Genomic DNA, 17,304 nt, shown 5'->3' on the forward strand with positions numbered 1-17,304 from the left:
GAAGCCAGAACCAAGCTTGTACAAGGTGCAGTGCAGGGACCTCTGTCCCCACAGCCTGCAGCGCCCCCTAAAGGTCCCAGCTGGCTTGGCCAAGGAAGGAGCGAGGTGGGATCTGAAGACACGGGTCAGTACCCAGAGGCTCAGTGCCTCTGGGGCCGAGATCCTGAGTGTGTCTGTGGAGGGAGTGGCTCCGGGAGCCAGGGCCTGGGTGCCCGCAGGCCTGTCCTGCACCACGTCGCTCAGGGCCTTGACCACATCACCTCCCGGACCGCCCCCTCCACCGCAGTTGTAACCTGGACCTTATGTCACCAGGACTTAGGAGGTGTCGCCCACCTCTCTCCACCTTCTTATCTTCTACCTCTCTCACCAAACCCCCTCCAAAACCTACCCAGGACCCCCAGCCCCTCCACCCTTTCTCCCTTCAGGCCGTGGTTGAAGGGCTGTCTCCTGAGCCAGGCACTGGGCCAGGCTGAGGTACAGTTTCCTCACCTGTACAGGGGGATGACGGTCCCTATGGGGGGTTCAGCCAGGATTAAAGATAACAGCCAGGAGTACCCGGGTACTTCCAGGAGGTGCTGGAGGGCAGGAGGCAGGGAGGACCCCATGCCCATGCCCATGCCCATGCCCCTGGGAACAGGGACGCTTCCTTCAAGCCTCCAAGGGTTCCCTGCCTACACTCTTCAGCACCCAGGCAGACCTGGTTCGAGCTGGTGATGTGGTCCACACTGGTACCCTTGATCACCCACGGTGTGCTGTGGTACCTGTTGCTAGACAACAGGCCTCAGCTCAGGCCCTGAGCCCCCAATGTTAGCGGCCTACCAGCTGGCCTGCTATTTCTGGGCTGTGGGAGCTGCTGGTGGCCTCCTAGATTTCGCTCCCCCATGGAGCCTGGGAGGAAGGAAGGGGAGAGCCGTGTTTTGGGGACGCCAAGATCTGCCATGCCTGTTGAGAGGCAGGCTCTGGAAAGGCTGGACTGAGGAATCCCAATCTGTCATCAGGTTTGGGGCCCAGTGAAGGAAAGGGACTTGCCAAAATAGAGCGAAGCAGTGGGAACTGGAGAGATGATGCAGACAGATCAGAGAGGTCAAGTGACTGACCCAAGGTCACACAGCAAGTACGAGGCAAAGTGAGGATTCCAGCCACCTCTGTCTATTCCAAGTCATCACTGATGCTTGCAATTAGCAGGTGGGGCTCCTTAGAGCCTCAGGTGACTGCAGAGGGGCCTCAGGGGCCTCGGAGGGCAGGAGATGGAGGAGCTGGGCTCACATGTGGGACTCTGATACTCCTCCTCAGCGTCAGCCATTTTCTGTGGGTCCCACAGGGAACGAAGGAAAGCCAAACTGTCTTTGAAAAACTGCTGACCCATTCAGCACCTTAACTGCATCAACGTGGAAAGCGAGGCTCACAGAGAAGAGGGGACTCGTGCAAGGAGCACAGCGAGGACTCAGAGCCAGGGCTCCTGACCCCCACCCAGGGGCTCCCCCGGAGGGGCAGGGGAAGAGGAATAACATGAATGGAGGACAGAGGGCCTTTGAGTACATCAAGCAGCAGCTACCGGTTAAAGAGACACTGAAGCCCCTTTTCTACACCCGCACCACGACTGTTCTCTCGTCCCGTCACTGCACCACCTGAGCAGCACCCTGGCCCTCTCTTCTCCGCCCTTCTTCACCCACAACACTGTCAGGAATCGTCAAGCCTCAGGGACTCGCCCACTCCGTGCCAGCCGCCCTCCAACTGGACGGCAGCCGTGCAAGCAGGGACTAGGTCCATCTTAGCCGGCACCCCTGTCTCCCGCCGGAGGCTTGGCTCACACACAGGCACAGCACCCTCAGCGGGGACAGAGGGCGTTTTTGGTCGTGTGGTGTCCAGCCTCCCCTCTCCAGCAGCAGCCTCATTTCCTCTGGGGGACTGGCCTTTCCCCACTGCATCTGAGCCACCTGACGCGTCTCTCAAGGTAATTTCTGTAGTTCCCTCTCCCACTGCAGAAAATCATTAATAATAATAATAAACATAAATTAATATTTATTGAGTGCTTTCTGAATGCCAGGTGCTATTCTCAGGGCTTCACATGTATCACTTCATTCATCTCAGTAAACCCAGAACACGAGGCGGCTCCCAGCCCATCCACAGAGGGCCAGAGCCAGCAGCCCGGGCTCGCCTGCGTGTGGCAGGCTGGGACTTCAGCTGAGCAGGCCAGCTCGGGAGCATCATGCTCTCTCGCTGCCCTGTGGGTGTCTTTTCCATGAGGCTGGCTTCTTAGCACGCTGGCACCACTGAGGCAGGACCCGGGACCCTGCGCAGCCAGATGGGACTTGAACTCTCGAGTGGAGTGTCGCAAGGATGGGGGCCCGGGTGAGCTGCTCATCTACGGGCAGGGCCTGCACGGCCTGGCAGCTGCTGCTCCGGCTCCTGCCTGGTTCCTGGCTGCCCGGCTCTCCCCTGGATTCTGTGATCTCCAGTAATCTCCCGATAAGCTCTCCTTTTACTCAAACACCAAAGAACCTAATGGATACAAGGTGAGGAGAGGACGCATCAGTGAGCGGCTGCCGTGGAACAAAATACTCCCCCAAATGAGTGGATTAAACAACAAGCAATCATTTTTCACGGTCCTGTGGGTCTGCTGGGAAGCGCTTCTGGCCTGGACCAGCTCGTCAGGGCCGCAGGGTCCAGGGTGGCCTCGCACCTGGCAGTGGACAGGTCGTTGGTCCGGGGGCCTGTCTCTGTCTCATGTGGCGCCCCAGCCTCCAATGGGCTAGCTCAGGCTCACCCGTGTGGTGGCCGCAGAGTCCCAAAGAGCAGCCAGTGCTTTGTGAGCCTCTATCTGTGTCTCATTTGCTATTGTGCTGTTGGTCAAAGCAAGTCACATGGCTGCACTCAGAGTCACGGTGAGGGGGGACCGCTAAAGGGCCGGGTGGAGGGAGGGGATGCTGTGTGGCCGTTTTCACCATTTCCGCAGCGGGTATTTTTAGAGGTGGGGGCTGTGATGGTCACTTTTGTCCAGGCAGGACACTAAGGCACAGAGAGGGAGAGTAACCCCTCCCCCCACCCCTGCAGCAGCACGCCTGGGCAGAGGTGGAGAGGGGCTTCCCAAACCTTCTGGAATCTCCCACCTCAGCCCACTGCTGAGGGCAGGGCCTGGTTTCTCTCTCTGCTGTGAATCAAGCTGACAGAGTAATCCTTCCTGCAACCAGAAAAAGCTGCAGTGAAACATTTGTTGGGCAGAATTAGCGCGTCCCATTTCCTGCGTGGAGTGCTGACCAGGGATAATTGCCTTTATGCACAGAAAAATAAGAAAGGGACCCGAACGCATTTTCCAGGGCCCAGAAAGGTTGCCTCCTTTAAAAAAAATCAATTACCTATTCCCACTTCAGAGAAAACACTTCACACACGCATTTTACATTTTAAGTAGAATTCAATGCTCCCGGCTGAAATCTACCTGGAAATTCTTTTCAGGGACTAAGCAGCCAGACAGAGGCCCCCAATTACCTGGCTACTGACGGCTCAGGCAGTGGCACTGCGGAAGGCAGTGGCTATCTCAATAATGAACTGCTTTTCCACCCAGAAGAAAACCCCAGAGTGTAACGTAAGCCTTAGATTCAGTTTCTCCTCCCCCTGCCTGGTCTGCCACCCACGCGGTTTCCCTCCCACACACGCTTCCTGGTCACGTAGGAAAGGCACGGAAGAAACGGTGTTCCTCTAGGCTGGCGTGAGCTCTGGTGTCAGACACACCCAAGTGTAATCCCTTTCTGCCTCTTCTAATTGTCGAAATGGGCTCCTGATGCAACAGCTCGAGACTTGACTTTCCCATCTGTGAAATGGACACAGGACAGGCCCTCAGAGAGCTGGGTACGATGGCGTCACTCCAGGTGGCAGTTCCGTGTAGGCAGAGGTGAGGGAGTGGATGTTTGTCAAGTACTGTCTGCATTCCTTGGGCCTCAGCCTCCCCATGGTCCTGACTGCTGGGCGGCCGAGGGTGGTGACAGGCTCCGGAGAAGGACGGCCTGGGTTCAAACCCCAGCTCCGCTACTTACCAGCTGGCCGACTTAGGCAGGTCCCTTCATACCTCTGTACCTTGGTTTTCTCGTCTGTACAAGGGGCTATCCGTGGTGCCTGCCTCGCTGAGTGGAACCCGCTGAGGCCTGGGGGAGGCGTGTGGTGTCCTCACCCCCGGACACGGGAGGAAGAGTATGAAGGAGGCTGGGTATGGAGGGACATTCAGCTCTGCCCCCAGCCTGCTGACCTTGAGGAGCCTTTGAATGGGTGAGGGGAGACATGGGTGCACTGGATGCAGGGGTGAAGCCCAGGGCAGGTGGCCATGGCCCAGGTGGCTAGAAGGCCAGGGGATTTCACCTTCGAGCCACATGGCGGGGAACCCGAGTCCGGCAGCGGTCTCTCAGAAGGAGGCGCTGTGTGCATCCGGGAGGAAGAGTTCAAGTTGCAGGTGGTGGGACACCCCTGGCCTGGGCCACTGCCTCTCTGTAAAGGGGATCTCTCTGAGAAAGGTAGTGATAGCCCTGTGTCCACACCTAGCCTAAGCCAGACAGCTCAGGTTCAAGCCACTGTCTCTCGTGGAGCCCCAGTTCCTCCATCTTTAAAATAAGGACAGAAATGTGCGGCTCTCAGGGTGCCGTGGTCCTCAGCGATCGCCAGGGGAGGGGTTGAGTCCGTGGTCGTGAGTGTTGCACCTGCCCCGACACTCCGCTCTCCCCTGATGCTGCCACCAGCCTGTCCGCCAGTCCCCGTGGCTCTGCCGTCAGAGCCTCCCGGACTCGGGCCCCTTCTCACACCTCTGCCACTGTCAGCCGGGCACAGCCCGGCCACTGCCCCCAGGGTTCTGGTGCTGGCCTTCGGGACCCCTTCCTGCTTCCCCAACTCTATTGGAGAAGCCCACCACCCCAAGCCTATTCCCAACACGGAGGCCAAGGGACCCTTTGAAAACAGAAGCCAGGCCCGGCCACTCGGCTCGCAGCCCTCCAGAGGCCTCGAGGTGGCGCCCAGGCCCTGCGAGGCCTGATGCCTCCCACCTCCCCTCCCCCGCTCTCTCACTCCGCTGAGCCCGCCCTGCCTCCCGCCCCTCGAGACCCTCCACTTGGGGCCTTTGCACTTGCTGTTCCTCCCCTCCACCCAGGCACCTACCGGGCTCACCCCCACTTTAGTCAGGCCCCTGCTCTAGTGCCACCTCTGCCGGGAGGCCCGCCCTGCCTTGATTTCTCTCCTTTGAAGCACTTGCTGCCTGCTGCATACCTTTGTGTACTTACATCTGTGTCCCGGCACTGAGCAGTAAGGGCCGGGAAAGCAGGAGTGTAATGAGTGCCTGACTCTGGATCCCCAGCAGCCGGCCTGGGCCTGCCTCAGAGTGGCCCCTCGGTGACCGGGACCCGACAGCAGCCCTCACTTGCTGACCTCTGAGAAAGAGCCTGACCTCCGGCATGTGTTACGTCTCATAACTATGTGAGGTCACTCACCGATATGCCCCCCTGAGGCTGGCAGAGCCCGTGACCTGCTATGGTCTCTCTGCAGGCGAGAGGAGGTCTGATGCCCCCGGCTGTGCCCCTCAAGGCAGCTCCGGCCACCAGTCCCAGGACAGAAAAGTCAGTGGGCTGAGAGGCAGATGCTCAAGAGCAGCTGGAATCCCAGGCATGTGTGGGCAGGTGGACAGGTGGTGCAGCCTACCCGGGTCACCAATGCCCAGGTGGCCCCGAGCAACAGTCAGTGTCTGCGACATGCCAGCGCCCGAGCTCCTCCCAGGCCCCGAGCGCCCGTGCGTGCAGCTTCTTTCACAGCCAGTGGGCAGAGTGATCGGGCAGCGGGGTGTGTCGGGGCAATTAGGGAGCACGAAGCTGAAGGGTTGGCAGCTCGAGGTGCGGCCTGGGGACGCTTCTCTGGGCAAACAGAATGAAGGTCCTGCCAGCCCCTCTCACCCTTGCCCGGTGCCAGGTTATGTAACATGTTGATGCCTCCAACGGCCTCCACCCAGCTCTCCGAGAACTCTGCCCATACTCCAGGAAATGAGTCTCAGGGGGGTGGCCCGGCGGGCTGCCCACCCCTGCCCCAGCCTGCGCAATACACGCACTCACACACACGCACACCACTGTCCAAAGGAAGGCAGATACTTGGCTTCGGAGTCAATCACTCAAAAAATCTTTACTGAGCACCTACTACATGCCAGACACTCTTCTAGGTGCTGGGAATACAGCACAGACAGGATGAACAGATGTGACTGCCCTGGGGGAGCCAGCATTCCGGCGGGCATTGTGGACAGTGCCCAGGACGAGAGACGGCGCAGGAGATGGGGGTGTGTGCTCAGGAGGAGAATGAAGATAGAGCCAGCAAGGAAGACTAGGGGGGAGGGAGGGAGCTGGGTGGATACCGGGAGGGACGGGGGTGGGCAGGAGTGGGAGAAGCATTCCAGGAGAGCGGACGCGTGCAGAAGCCCCCAGGCCGGTGCTGTGATGTTGTCCCCAAACACAGAGATTGGTGGGGCTGGAACAGTGTGAGTGGGCTCGGGGAGTCGACAAGTCGGGGAGGGGTCGATGGCAGACTAGGTGCCTCTATGCCGTCATCCACAGTAGGGCTTCGGTTGTGCTCAGTGGCAGGGACCTGCCCTGTGAATGTATACATGTCACTCATCCGCACGGGGAGCTGGTGGCCTCGCACCTCTTGGGACCTGTGCGGGACGGGCGGGAGGGGACTGAGGACACTCTGCCTGCTGTCAGAGCCCAGGCCACACAGGGCTGTGGCTGCGGAAAGGAGACAGGAGTCGCTGGGCAGGCAGTAGGTGGGGAGAGGCCCAAGTGCTGCCTGGGGGTCAAAGGTCTGAGCCTTTAGCTGACTCTCCAAGCTGGAAAGGCCCTTCCGAGCCAGCTGCCCATACCTGTCCTCCCACAGCTTTTACCTGGGGTCTTTTTATACCAATACAAGAATTGAAAGAATCTTGCAATGAACACCCCACATACCCTTCCCCTACATTCTCCCTTTCTCTTTCTCTTTCGGCCTCTCTCTAAGGAGAGAGAGATGGGTGGAGGGAGGGAAAGAGGGAAGGAGGGAGGAAGGGGTAGAGAGGGAGAGAGAATGAGTGGAGGTTATAGATTTAGCCATCAGGCCACTTCACCCCTAAGTACTTCAGCCCATTCCCATGCATCACCCCCAAACATGGGCATGCTTCTATACAACAAGACACCAAACACTAAAATAACCAAAATGTTTAACAGGGTTATGATTCAACCAGCATGCAGTCTATTATCAGATATCCCAGATTCTGAGCTCCCCAGAAGCATAACACCACGCTACAGATGCTTTACTTTAACTTGTTTTCTAGCCTTGATTTCACCAGGGAGCAGGTTCTTCATGTGGCTGGTGCATCCCTGTGGCGTCTGATGGGGCATGAATAGCGCCTGCTGGACTGCCAGGCTGCCCTTTTTGTCTTTCATGACACTGGCATTTTTGTTGAGACAGCCCAGTTGTCTTGTTGAATGTCCCTCCATTCGGGCGTATCTGATTGTTTCCTCGTGGTTAGATTCGGGTGGAACATTTTGGGCAATAACACCGCAGAGGCGAGCCTGTGGCCTTGACAGCGAGTTACGTAAGGAGGGCATCGCGCCAGCTCGTCCTGTCATCGCTGACGCTGAAGGTGCCCGTTTGGTCCAAGTGGCTCCCGCAGACCTCGCCATTGTGAAGGTAAGCTCCCCTTTGTCAATGACAAGTCATCTGTGGAGCGGATTGTCGGCTCGAGGCTGTGTGGCTGTCCCGTGTGAGTTCCCTCACAAATGACCACTTGGTGATTTTAACCGCTATCGATGCCTTTTCTGAATTATTTCGTTGGTGATTGCAAAATGGAGAATTTCCTAATTCCACTGTCCTCTCCTTCCGTGGAGTCATTTACTATTACTACTAGTCAAAGTGTAAAAACCCATTGTCATTGTTCTTTTTGAGGTTCAAATTGTTCCAGGTTTGGCCTGTGGGAGTCCCTTCCAACTGACCCTCAGGTCCCCTACTTTTTTATGTAACCACTGTATCAATGCCCAGCTGACGTTAAGTCGCACATGTTTGCAGTGTGGAACTTAGTACTTTTGGGTGCATGTGTACACCCATGAAGCCATCACCACGATCAGCAGGTGACAGGCCCGTCTGTCACCAGGAAGGCTCCCCCTACATTTCCCTGGAGTCCTGCCCTCCTCCCTCCAGCCCTTCGCCGTCGCCAGGCCGCCTCTTTGGTCTCTTTCATCTCTGGCTCTTCTCACTCAGCAGAATGAGTTGGGACTCATGCGCATTATTGTGTGTGGATCATCCTCTTCTGTTGCCGAGTGGCACTTCATTGTGTGGGTACATCACCATTTGTCTATATCTCTGTGTTGACATGTTGATGGACGTCTAGATTCTTCCCAGTTTAGGGTGAGTACAAATAAAGCTGCTGTAAACAATATTTCTTCTTTTTAAATCCTCACTTGAGGAAAAGAAACATTGACATGAGAGAGAAAAATTGATCGGTTGGTTCCCATATGTGCCCTGACTGGGGATGGAACCCGTGACCTAGGTATGTGCCTTGCCCTGATATCAGACCTGTGACCTTTCGGTGTCCAGGACAATGCTCCCATGAGCTGAGCCCCACTGGCCCAGGCTGGATGTACAAGTATTTCTTCTTCTCTTGGGTAAATACCTAGGCGTGGAAGGGCTGGACCATATGGGAGGTGCGTGTTTCATTACAAGAAACTGTTGAGGAGTTTCCGTGGGGGCCACACCGTTTCCATCCCCACCAGTGGAGTGTGAGCGCCCCGGCTCCTCCATGCCCTCCCCAAGGTCATCACAGTCGGTCTTCAATGTCAGCCATTCTACCAGGCATGCACTGGTATCTCATTGGTATTTTAACTTTTTAATTAAAGCATTTTTTAAATTTACTTTTTCTCAGTGATAAAGAATGTCAAACACCCTTTCATGTGCTCTTTGCCACGTGTTTATTTCTCTGGTGACACCCATCTACTCAGATCTCCTGTCGATTTTTTATTGGGTTGTTTGTCTTCTTCTTGTTCAGTTCAGGGGTTCTCTAACTACTCTGGACACGAGTCCTTTGTTAAATACACACTTTGCAAACATTTTCTTCCAGTCTGTTTTGTCTTTTCATCTTCTTAAGTGTCTCTTGAAGTCCAGAAATTTTAGATTTTGATGTAGTTCTATTTATCCACTTATTCTTTTACAAACTGTACTTTTGGTAGCATATCTAAGAGGTATTTTTGCCTGTTTTCTTCTAGAAGTTTTATTATTGTAGATTTTACACCTAGACTTTAAATCCATGTCGAGTTAATTTTTGTATACAGTGTGAAGCATAAATTGAAGTTTTTAAAAATTCTCTCATGTGTTTATCCAGTTTTTCCAGCACCGTTTTTTTAAAAGTTGGTCTTCATCCACTGCATTGTGTCCATAATTTGTAAAGAATCGGTTGTCCAGGTACATGAGTGTATTTTGGACTCTGCTCTATTCTGTTGTAGACTCTATCAGTCTGTGTGTCTGTCATTACGCTCTGTTCTTCTCAGGACTGTGACTTCACAGAGTTACGGGCATCAGATGCTGTTGGCCCTCAGTTTTATTCTTTTTCAGAGCTGTGTTGACCATTTTAGGTTCTTTATACTTCTATATGAATGTTAAAATCAGCTTGTCCATTTCTACAAAAAAAATGCCTGCTGGGGTTTTTTTTATTGGGATTGCATTGAATTTGTAGGTAAATTTGGAGAGAATGCAATCTCAGCAATATCAAGATTTCTGACCCATGAACAAAGTACAACATTGATTCTCACTATTTCTGGCAGTTGTGGTCTAGAAAGTCTTCGTGAACATGGAATTGATGAGTGCTGAGTCACTGCTCCTATGGGAAATATAGGGTTAGGTTCCCATGAGCCTCTAGTCCCAACACTTTCATCAACTGAACAAGACATAACTTTGTTTTATGTGTGTTTCTGTTTGAAGTCACACTGTGCAGTATCAGTTGTTGCTTCATGAACATAGAGCACACAGCCAGCAGCACTCGTGCCTGAATGAAGTTTATCGAACACACAAATTCTTCTCATTAAAGTGCATCACAGCCTTCTTGCACAAAGGAACACCATGCAGCACCTCAGCACCATGCTTTGGGACCATTTGAAAATCATCAGCACAAATACAAATGTGGAAAGTGTGGCACTGAATGGACTGCAGAAAAGACGCTTATGGTACAAGAGCTGAGACAGGAAGGCAGAAGAACTTCCCCTCGTGTGACCTTGCTGGGAATGTGGGCTTCGGCCGACTCAGACGTCTAGCTGCCCTGTGCCCGTGAGAGTAACTGCAACAGCACTGCTGTCACTGATTCATGGATTCCAAACTACTTCTAGCTAGCATGTGAATTCACAAATGCAGAATCCACCAATAATGAGAATCGACTTATATCTCTTCATTTATTCAGGTTTTCTTTCATTTCTCCCAGCAATATTTTATAGTTTATACTGTACAAGTTTTTCATAACTTGCAAGATTTATTCCGAAGTAGTTATTTTTGATGGTATTGTAAGTGGGTTTCTTTTTGTATTTTAATTCCAAGTTGTTCATTGTTAGCATATGGAAATACAATTGTATACTGATGTTATATCTAGCAACATCACTAAATTCAATCATTTCTAATAGTTTTGCTTTGTGGACTCATTGGATTTTCTACACATATGATCATGTCATCTGCAAATAAAGACAGTTTTACTTCCTTCTAATCTCATGCCTCTAATTTCCTTGTTTTTATCTGTTTGTGCCAGCTAGTAACTCTAATACAATGTTCCTGATGTGAGGGCAAAGTCTTTTGCCATTGAGTATGATGTTAGCTGTAGTTTTTCATACATGCCCAAGGAAGGACAAACTTAGAAGGGATCTGAGCCCCTTGGGGAAGGTATAGTTCAGCCACTGGATAGCAGAGAAGTTTGAGGGTTCTGGAGGTTCTGGGCAAGCAATAGGCAGCCCTCTGGAGCGTGTGAACGTGGGAGCAGCCAGCCCTCAGCAAACAGTGTCGTGGGCTGTGGGAGAATGGGCACTAGTGGGCTAGGTGGCCTTCAGGCTTCCAGGGTCACACCCAGAGTTACAGAGGGAGGACTGCTGGCTCTGTGGGACTCTTCAGAACACAGGCAACTGTGTGCAAGCCCTGAAGAGGCTTTGGTGTCAGAAGGGCTGCAGAAAGGTCATCACTGGGCTGAGACTGCAGGGTTGCAGACCGATGGTGTTTTGCACCTGTGACTGAGGTGAGGCTCCACTGCAGACCCCTCACCTGGAGCTGGGAATTGCAGGAAGCCTTTTCCTCCTGCAGCGTCCCTCCAGGGTCCTCTGTCGAGAGATTAACATCATGCTCGCATGAAAGGAGAAATGCTTAAAGGAATTCTGTTGCTTATCATAGAGCACATATTGAAGGAGCCCTTGGAACTGAGTCAGTAAATTAACAACAGGAGGGTAGGACTTACCATTTTAGCCACTCTCCAAAGCTGGCTGGGGAGGGAGAGTGAGGGTCTCAACAGCAGGATAGGGATGGGGAAGGGGTCAAGGGATCAGCCCTGGGAAGCAAGTCTGGGGCCCTGAGAGCAGAGAACTGGCTGGGCTCTGGGGTGAGGGCAACTGGCTCAGCTGCCCAGGCACCCGTGGCTGATCGTCTTTTGTTCCCAGATTACCGCTCATCTGACAACCCAAGAAAATGAAGGACGATCTCTCTGTGCTGGAATTGGGTGGCCTCCTTGCCCACGCCCTGTCCATAGGCCTGGCCTGGCTGCCTGTCTTGAATGGTGGGACACAGATGCCCACAGGCTGCATCCCACCCACAGGGCTGGGGCCAGACCCCATGTCTCTTGGCCCCTTAGCCCCATCTCGCCTGAGCCAAAGTTCTCAGGGTGCATCCTCTGTGTGCCCCACTCTCAACCGCACGCCTCTGCCTAGTCTCCTTCAGGACTGCCAGCTTGTGACATGGAGCTTGGCACACAGTAGGGGCTCAGGAAATATCCCAATGATGAAGGAATCATGTCTGGATGTATTACATCTTTGAATCTCCAGTGCCCAGCATAGCAGGTGCTCAGTGACTGCTCAGGAGGGGCAGGAAGGAAGCAAAGTAGGTATCAAGGAGCTCCATGGGCCCATGGAAGAGACCAGGGCTGGTTTTTCAGTGTCGAAAGCACTGTATTTGCAGTCATTCATTTAACCCTCAGAATAATCCTGTGGTAGTGGTCATCATTTTCTCTACCTTAGGGATGAAGACACTGAAACCCAGAGAGGTTAAGTGAATTACCCAGGATCACACAGCATGTGGCAGAGCTGGGATTCTAACCCAGGCACTGTATTTCAGACCCCATTCAATCACCATAAAATAGCTCTTTCCCCGTCTCTTCTGTATCTCCAGCTATAGAAGATCGTGGCACATAGATGCACATATAGGTGTGTGTGTGTGTGTGTGTGTGTGTGTATACAGACACACAAATGACATGCCAGTAGACAAGAACCCAAGTCCACGATGCTCCCAGCATCAGGCAACTCTGTTGGTTGCGCCACACAGGTGTCATTGTCCCAGCTCTGAATAAGGTGCGCTGGATCCCCTCTGGCAAATTTGCTCCTTTATTTCTTTTTTTAAACCCAGGTCTGCATGGCTATTATTAATAACAGTAATGCCTAACCTTTATTAGAATGAGCCAGAAGCACACTTGTGGGGCAGAGTGGCTACCTGCCGTATGCAGCACCAAGTTTCCCCACAATGTAGCGACAGGACTACTGCCCAGTCTGTCTCCCTGTCACTTTGGCATCGGGTATGGCCACGCGCTAAGTTCCAGCCAAGGAGATGTAAGCGGAAGGGAGGTGTGGGACTGCAGGGAAGCTTCCGTAATAAGAGGAAGCAAGCTCTCTTTCTTCCTCTGCCTTTTGTGCTGTTGCCCGGGATGAGGAGAACATGCTGGAAGCCACCCTGGACCAGGAGGTGACCTTGAAGATGGAAGCTACTTGCTAATAAGCCTGGAACCAGAAGGCAGAGGAGATGGGGTCCCAATGACCTCCTGTAACCAGCACAACAGCCCCAGACTGCCGCCTCACCCTTTTCCAGGAGAGAGAAACCCACTCCTTCCTTGTCCCATCTGATGGTATTTAGGCTCTCCTGTTTGGCTGCCACACCGAGCTGTCACAGACACAGGTGCAGTTGTTATCCCTGTTCTACATGTGACAATGCTGATATGAGCCCAGGCAGCCTCACAGCGGGCCTGTGTGCAGAACCACTAACTACAGGTGCTTCTCAGCAGAACGCTAATTGCTCACTGCACTGGGTAAACAGTAGCGGGGGGGTGGCTGTGCTCTGCCAGTGTGGGAACCAGGAATGTGAGGGTTTTGGCAGTGGCCTTGGGCTGCTGGCGGGGGCAACGGCTCTCTGTGTTCTCACCGCACTGCAGTCGTCTGGGCCAGGGCCCCACAGCATTTTGGCGGGGGACCAGTTCACGGTTATTAAATTCCTCCTGTTCTGATCTGCCCTCAAGGAACCGGTACACCATGCAGAGGCAATTATTGGAGGCTTTGCAACAGGAAAGTGATTCCAGCCCCATGTGGAACAGGATGGGGTGGCCGAAGCCCCCCGACAGGGAGTTGGGATCTGAGAGCTGCGGAGACCATCTCATTCAGCATCTCCCAAAGCGGGCCCTCAGCGATTGCCACGGAACACTAGTGTCGGGAGATGTGAACAGGTGTTCGTGCAGAGGCATTGGCGGTCCAGGAGGCTCAGGAAACAGAACTTACTACACGATTTCTCAGGGCTTTTCATGCATCAGGACACTCCTGGAGGGAGATGAAACACACAGCAGTTCTTAACAGTGTTTAAATTTTGAGTCCTTTTTGTTTGGTGTTCTTGAGAAGTATTTCAAAGGATGTTTTTCTCCTTTAAAAACATATTATCAAGCCCTGGCCAAGGTTGGAGCGTCGTCCCGTGCACCACAAGGTTATGGGATCGACCCCCGGTCAGGGCACGTACCTAGATTGAAGGTTTAAGCCCAGTCAGGGTGTGTATGTGAGGCAATCAATGTTTCTCACATCTCTCTCCTCCTCTCTCTCTAAACATCCTCGGTGAGGACTTAAAAAAATATTATCAATAGATACCTTTTGTGGATAATTTGCTTCATGCCAGGCACTGTGCTACGGATTATACTATACATGCACTGTCTCATTAATTCTCAGAAAAATCTATGAAGTGGGTACTGGTGTTGTTGCCCTTTTATAGGTAAGAAAACGGAGGCTCAGAGAGTAGCAGGCCAAGGTCACAAGACTGTACACGGTAAAGCAGCAATCCAAACCCTTCCGTCTGATTCCAGAAGGCACCGCACTGTTTGGCCCAGAGAGCAGGGAATTTGCCATGTCTCTCCCAGGGGGCAGGAGGCCAGGCCTGATCTGGGTTCCAGTTTCTTGACTCCTGTTACAATTGTGCTTTCCTTTGTTCATGCTTTGCTGCTTCCAGCTTCATGAACATATGTTGTTTGGAGCTGGGGCCAGGAGACCAGCTGGAGGTGCAGCAGAACCTCTGGGCTCGGTTCTTGCTTCACCAGCCGCACCCCCCAGTGACCTCTCACTCACCTTTATGGACCTGCCATATGACACGGGGACACCTCCCTGAACTGGGCCCATCCATTATGGGCCATGCTGTCCAGCACGGACCCAGCTCACAGAAGCAAGCCCAAGGCTGCTCTGGGTGTGAGGTTTTCACATTTTTAAATGATCGAAGAAAAACAATACTGTGTGTCCTTTTGGTGAAAGCTATGCGAAGTCCACATTTCCGAGTCCCTAAATAGAGTTCTGCCAGCACACAGCCGCGCTCATCAGCTCACATACCGTCTACGGCCGTTCAGGGGGCACGCCGGCCGAGCGGAAAAGCCGTGGCAGGGGCCCTTGGCCTGCAAAGCCTGGAGTAGGAGCTTTTGGGTCCCTAAGAGAAAAAGTCTGTGCGTCCCTGTGCCAGATGAAAGCAAAGCCCAGCAGTATGTTTGTCCACATCTGGTGGTTCCTTCTCAGGGAGCTGGTTTCATTCCTACCTCTCAGGGGCTGACGGGAAGGAGCCAGACCACGGCCAACCCTCAGGAATGGAGAGACACTTCAGGCCCGGCCACGAGGGCGGGTGGGGCTTGGGGGCCCTAGGCTCCTGTCTGAGCAAGTTCCTCCACAGGGGCTGTGTTTCCAGCTGAGAAATGTGTTCTCATCCATCTACTTGATACATATATGAATGCCTGCTCTGAGCCATGTCAGGCAGGTGCACGGACATAGAGATGATTTAAACACAGACGGTTTCCCACGTACGACGCCTTGGCTTTGGAGTTTTGGACTTCACTATGGTGCAAAAGTGACACCCATAGAACCACTCTCTTTTTCATGTTCAGTGCAGTATTCAATAAAATACATGAGATATTTAACACTTTATTATGAAGTAGGCTTTGTGTTAGGTGATTCTGCCCAACTATAGGCTAATGTAAGTGTTCTGAGCACATTCAAGGGGGGCTAGGCTAAGCTGTGATGTTCCATGGGTTAGGCGTGTTAAATGCATGTTCAACCGAAGATATTTTTTTAAGATTTTATTTATTTTTAGAGAGGGAAAGGAGGAAGATAGAGACAGAAACATCAATGTGCGGTTGCTGGGGGTTATGGCCTGCAACCCAGGCATGTATCCTGGCTGGGAATCGAACCTGGGACACTTTGGTTCCCATCCCGCGCTCAATCCACTGAGCTACACCAGCCAGGGCAAAACCTAAGATGTTTTAAACTCACGGTGGGTTTATCAGTGTGTGCCCCATTGTAAATCAAGGAGTACCTGCATACATACACACACTTATATATGTATTTTATATACGTATGTAATATGCAAAAATTCCTACTAGTGATGAGTGCTATAAAGAAAAATAAGGTGCCCTGGCTGGTGTGGCTCGGTGCACCGAGCACCTGCCTGTGAACAGAAGGGTCGCCCGTTCAAGCTCTGGTCAGGGCACGGGCCTGGGTTGTGGAACCAGCTGGTGGCATGTGAGAGGCAACATTTCTCACGCACTGATGTTTCTCTCCCTCTCTTTCTCCCTCCCCCCCTTTCTAAATATAAATAAAATCTTTTTAAAAAGAAAAGAAAAATAAAGCATGATATATTTGTAAATGATACATCTGAAAAGGAGTTAATACCCAAAATTTATAAAGAACTCATACTACTCAACACGCCCCCCCCAATCCAATTAACAAGTGGGCAGAGAACCCAAACTGACACTTCTCTAAAGAGGATATAGAGAATAAGAGACATGAAAAAGATGCTCAATGTCACTAAGCATCAGAGAAATGCAAATTAAAGCCCCAGTGTGAGATATCTCCTCACACGGGTCAGAATGGCTATCATCAATAAATCAACAAACAAGTGCCGGTGAGGATGCAGAGAAAAGGGAACCCTTGTGCACTGTTGGTGGGAATGCAGACTGGTGCAGCCACTGTGGGAAACAGTATGGAGTTTCCTTAGAACATGAAAAATGGATCTGCCTTATGACCCAGCAATTCCATTTCTGGCGATGTATCTAAAGAAACTTGAAACACTAATTTGAAAAAAAAACATATGCACCCATATATATATGTTCATTGCAGTGTTATTTACGATAGCCAAGCTATGGAAGAAGCCCAAGTGCCCATCAGTAGATGAGTGGGTAAAAAAAGCTGTGATACTTTTAAACAATGGAAAATTACTTGGCCATAAAAAGGAGGAAACCTTAACCATTTGTGACAACATGGATGGACCTAGAAGGTATTATGCTCAGTGAAATAAGTCAGAGAAAGACAAATACTACCATATGATTTCACTTAGATATGACTCTAAAGGACAGAATAAACAAAAACTGAAACAGACTGGTAGACACAGAGAGTGAATTGGTGGTTGCCAAAGGGGGCCTGGGGACTGGGTGCAAGAGGTGAAGGAACTAAAAAGCACAAATTGGCAACAACATAGTCGTGGGGATGCAAGTAAAGCATAGGGAAGACAGTCAATAATACTGCAATAACTATGTATGGCACCAGTTAGGGAACTGAACTATATTATTGTCTAACCACTAAGTGGTACACCTGAAACCAATACAAAATAAAATTAAGAGAAAAAAAAAGAAAAATAAAGCATGTTAAAGAGACAGCAACGGTGATGAGATATTTCTTTAAATAAAGGGGCCAGGTAAGACCTCTCAGGTGTATGAGCAGACACCTATATGAAGCAATGAAGTAATGCATTCCAGGCAGAAGCAACAGCCAGTGCGAAGGCCTTGTGACAGAAACGGCTTATGGGTGCAGGAAG

Source organism: Phyllostomus discolor, chromosome 9 (genome assembly GCF_004126475.2).
Source record: "Phyllostomus discolor isolate MPI-MPIP mPhyDis1 chromosome 9, mPhyDis1.pri.v3, whole genome shotgun sequence".
Taxonomy (NCBI): Eukaryota; Metazoa; Chordata; class Mammalia; order Chiroptera; family Phyllostomidae; genus Phyllostomus; species Phyllostomus discolor.